Source organism: Pinus tabuliformis, chromosome X (genome assembly GCF_031772625.1).
Source record: "Pinus tabuliformis cultivar Carrire ecotype Pingquan chromosome X, CPIR1, whole genome shotgun sequence".
Classification (NCBI taxonomy): Eukaryota; Viridiplantae; Streptophyta; class Pinopsida; order Pinales; family Pinaceae; genus Pinus; species Pinus tabuliformis.
The window spans coordinates 454,687,972-454,693,506 of record NC_142308.1 but is presented as its reverse complement, the minus strand read 5'-3'; positions in this window follow the sequence as shown (position 1 = coordinate 454,693,506).

Below are 5,535 nucleotides of genomic sequence, written 5' to 3'. Positions count from 1 at the left end.
AGAGATATAATGAAACTTGAATTCTATTAATAAATGGAAAATGTTAAAACCTTATATATGCAAAATGAAAGCAAACTAACTCAAATGACAGTAGTTTATCTCTGAGAAGAGATATGCCAGCTACATCACTTTTCCAAACTGTGTTACAATGAGGCTCAAAGGCCTTTTTATCATAAAGAAGAAATAATAAACCCTAAACATCCAAAAAACTAACCATAGGAAATGAAGCGCCAAAGGCATTTGGGCCTTGATGGGACAAGTTGGAACATCAACTTCCTGGGGTTGTAACTTTGGCATATGATCTTCATTTCGCCCACATGATATCCCATTAGAAAGGTATAGATGAGAAGTACATTTTTTACTACTAATGGCACTCATAGGCTATCATTGGCCCGTTTTCCCCAAAAAACATCATTTAGGGCCTCAAAATGGCTCCAGAAGTTCATGACCTAAAACCTATCGAGAAAAACTACCAAAATAGAAAATTTTGTTGTGAGCTAGTGGAATTGGTGGGTGGCCATCGATATCCAGCTATATTAATGTATGTACAATACTTTGTTTAATCATATTCTTTCATGATAGCACATCCATACCTAGTAGCGCAACACAAATACTTGAAAATCCTCTTTATTGTTTCCCAACGCTCCTGCCCTAGTTTCGACATATACTTACTCAACACTCTCATTGCACATGTAATGTCCAATTTAGTACAAACCATTGCATAAATCAAACTTCCAATTATAATGGCATATGGAACACAAGACATGTCCTCTCCCTCTTCCTATGTTTTAGGACATTAATCTTCAAATAACTTTACACGTACAGGAATAAGGACCTTTACTAGTTTACATTCTTGCATATTTAACCTTTGCAATATTGTCTCGACACATTTTATTTGATTTAACCAAAGTTTCTTGTTTTTTCAATTTTTGTTTCTATGCTCAAAAATCAATTTGCAGCACCAAGATCATTCCTGTCAAATTTAGAGGAAAACTGAGTTTTCACTTCCTAGATGATTTCCCTACCATTTCCAATTAGTGACATATCATCCAAATACAAGACCAAGTAAATAAGATGATCAATAACTGATTTGAAATATACATAGTGATTAGCTTTTCTCCTTGTGAAGCCAAGTCCCAATATATGATTATCAAATTTTTGATACCACATTCTTGGTGATTGCTTTAACCTATATAAGGACTTATTCATCCTACACACTAACTCTTTCTTTCTTTTCATTGCAAACCTTATAGTTTCTTCATATATATTTCTTCTTCCAAATACCCAAGTATGGATGTTGTCTTTACATTCATCTGTCTCGCTTCAAAATAAAAAATAGTAACAACAAATAAAAGAAATCTACTAGAAGTTAAATTGGCAATAAGAGAAAAAATATCATTGAAGTCAATTCCGTTTACTTGAGAATAACCTTTCGCTACAAGTTGAGCTTTGTATTTCTCCACTCTGCCTTCTGCATTTAACTTCTTCTTAAATACCCATTTTCTACCAATGGTCTCTCCTCCAACAAGAAACTAGATTATATCCCAAGCCTCATTTTTGTTTGTGGTTGCCATGGATTTTTTCCAAAGTTTGTCATCCTATGAATCCATTGCCTCCCTAACAATTCTAGGATCATCATTAGTAATAAATAGAGCAAAATTTGAATGGAAATTAGGTGGAGTATACCTTTCTACCTTCCTTCTTTCCCAAACTGATATCTTCAACATTGGAGTATGTGGTTCTATTTGTTCTCATTATTGTTATTTTGTAGAGTATGGTTCATCATCCTTCAGTTCAAACTCTTATATTTTCTGGATCTTTTTCCCTTGGAAAGACTTCCTTCTTGATGACATCTTTTAAGTCTCTAAATACTACATCTCAACTATACACCACCTTTTTGGTTTGTGGGCTCCAAATATTATAATATTTGATACCGTCTTTATATCCAATAGATATACACTTTCCAGATTCCTTATCTAGATTACTTGTATTCTACTTTATAACATACATAAGCACTACATCCAAACATATTGAGATGTTTAAGAGAAATTTTCTTACTAGTCCATTCCTCATGTGGACTCTTATCATCCAATTCCAGTGAAGGTGATCTTTTTTTTTCCCAAGGAAAAATCGTGACTTTCCATTAATTTGAAAAATTACATATAGTAGATGCCATTGGCATATGCATAACTGTTGGCTGTAGCCATTCATATAGTGTTAAAAAATAATAAGGTATGGCCGAGGCCATTTCCAAAAAGAGCTGTACATATTCACCACGCAGGGTGTGGTCGATGTGTCTAGTGAACAAAGATATAATCATAAATATATACATAAAGCAACACTATGCATTAGCTGAAAATATAACAAAAATTTAGGGCCTGTTCGCCCTAGTATATGCCTTATCAATAGAGGGTCAGTGATAGTATTGATATTGTTCTACACCAATCTGTTTCCGAATCATCCACAGGCCTCTGGGATGTGTCATAGCCTCCTTGTAAAGTCTGTCAGCAGCCTCATTGCATTCTCTGTAAATGTGTTGACAGGTAACATAATTAAATTGAGTCTTGAAATCCAAAATTTCATCCAAGATGTTTCTAAGTGAATGTGCATGACAATTCTTGATGTTATTGAACTAATTTATGATGATTTTGGAGTCACAAAAGATCTATAATTTATTACAAGAGTGTGCCAGTGCAAAATGCAAAAGGTGCCTGAGAGTGATCAATTCAGCATAATTGTTTGTTCCCTCTCCCAAGCCTAGTTGAATTTTGAAATGTTGATGTTCAGATAGGTGTAGAATAATTCCACCCCCACATCCCCGAGCTTGAGCAGCGCCATTGAAATATGCCCATGGTATGGTGTGTTCAATCACCTCAGTGGTGCAAGTGCTGTAGGAGTGTGTGTTTCATCTGGGATCTCATGGTAGGCAACAAAAATTTTCGCTGCAGCATGTGGCCATTGGGCCTCTATTTCCTTGAATATAATTTCGTTCCTGGTCAGCCAGATTGACTAGTAGGTGAGGAGAGGGAGACAATGGGTTTTAGGGCTATTGTTCACAACAGTCCAGTTGTCCCAGGCCTCCGAAATCGATTTCCCCTGCCAACATCCAGGTTTGGAGAGTAGGTTTAATACTTGTAGCCATAGTTGCGCACTCATCGGGCAATGGAGAAACATGTGATCATTTGTCTCCTCAGTCTATTTACAATACCAATGTGGACCGTAGTGAGATCGATGCATAAGGTTTGCTCCAGTTGGGGTTTTGTTACTGAGCACGTTCCACATGAAGAGTTTTGTTCTTGGTGGTTCTTTAAGCTTCCATAACTTGCTCCACCAGTCAAGAAGTGCATGTGGCCTGCACGTTGTGAGAAGGATGGGATAGCCAATTTTAGGGGAGTATATACCATGATTAGCCGGGGTCCAGATAAGCTCATTAGGACCTTCTTTGATGCGCACATGGGCTTCTTTTAGGGCATTAATATACCCCTCCCAAGTCTGCAGCCAGTGTTCGGGATGCCCAGGTGTGGAGCAGATAACCAAGCCTATTCAAAGATGGAGTTGTTCTCCAAATCAGCAATTTGAGCAATTACCTTAATATGCCTCTGGTTGAGAAAAAGGATGAGGCCTGGTGGTAATTTATACATATTCCCCCCTCCTGTCCATGGGTCCATGCCTATACGAGCCGATGTGCCATTATTTATTCTCCATGCTAGGCCCTCTCTAATAAAAGGCAAGGTATGTAGAATTGCTTTCCAAACCATAGATACCCTTGTTCGAGACCAGGAGGGTAAGCGAATCCAGTCCATGAGATGATGAGGCCAAATGTATTTGTGATAGGAGACTTCAGTCCAAAGGTTTTGCGATGTGAGCAGGATCCATCCCATCTTGGCAGCAAGGGCATGTGCAAAGACTGATAAGTCCTTTAGCCCCCATCCTCCCCACTTCTTGGGGAGGGCAATGTGCTTCCATCCCACCCAAGCAAATGGTTTTCCCTCTCTATATCCATTCCAAATGAATCTACAACAGATACTCTGAATTCGAGCAAGTATTCCTTTAGGAATCCAAGCCAACAACATTCAATAATTAGATATCATTTTGGGATTCAACTGCGTTAAGTAAGTCATTCACGTATGACCATTTTCATGAAAGGTAGTCGTAACTGACTAATTTCTCATGGTTTTTGAATAGTTCACTTAGCACTCATTGCATCGGGTGATGCTCACAGGGGCGAAGAAGTGAGATTGAACCTAGTGAAATGAATCACATAGCATCAATCATCACTTCCGGGGCTTGCACCCGGTAACCAGGACTTCCCAGGAGGTCACCCATCCCAGATCTCCTTTGGCTCAAGCGCGCTTAACTGTGGAGTTTTCCCCACAATCAAGCCCACTTAGCTTGCTACCCCATTTGCAAAACCTTAGCAAGTATTGTGCCTCATGAACCATTCAAGTAGAGATCCCTTCACTCTTTTTGAATTTAAGTATGGGGGTTTACGCAGTGCATTATATTAGATATCATTTTGGGATTCAACTGCGTTAAGTAAGTCATTCACGTATGACCATTTTCGTGAGAGGTAGTCGTAACTGACTAATTTCTCATGGTTTTTGAATAGTTCACTTAGCACTCATTGCATCGGGTGATGCTCACAGGGGTGAAGAAGTGAGATTGAACCTAGTGAAATGAATCACATAGCATCAATCATCACTTCCGGGGCTTGCACCCGGTAACCAGGAGTTCCCAGGAGGTCACCCATCCCATATCTCCTCTGGCTCAAGCGCGCTTAACTGTGGAGTTTTCCCCACAATCAAGCCCACTTAGCTTGCTACCCCATTTGCAAAACCTTAGCAAGTATTGTGCCTCATGAACCATTCAAGTAGAGGTCCCTTCACTCTTTTTGAATTTAAGTATGGGGGTTTACGTAGTGCATTATATTAGATATCATTTTGGGATTCAACTGCGTTAAGTAAGTCATTCACGTATGACCATTTTCATGAGAGGTAGTCGTAACTGACTAATTTCTCATGGTTTTTGAATAGTTCACTTATCACTCATTGCATCGGGTGATGCTCACAGGGGTGAAGAAGTGAGATTGAACCTAGTGAAATGAATCACATAGCATCAACCATCACTTCCGGGGCTTGCACCCGGTAACCAGGACTTCCCAGGAGGTCACCCATCCCAGATCTCCTCTGGCTCAAGCGCGCTTAACTGTGGAGTTTTCCCCACAATCAAGCCCACTTAGCTTGCTACCCCATTTGCAAAACCTTAGCAAGTATTGTGCCTCATGAACCATTCAAGTAGAGATCCCTTCACTCTTTTTGAATTTAAGTATGGGGGTTTTGCAATACTTGCTAATACTTAAATTCAAAAAGAGTGAAGGGATCTCTACTTCAATGGTTCATGAGGCACAATACTTGCTAAGGTTTTGCAAATGGGGTAGCAAGCTAAGTGGGCTTGATTGTGGGGAAAACTCCACAGTTAAGTACGCTTGAGCCAGAGGAGATCTGGGATGGGTGACCTCCTGGGAAGTCCTGGTTA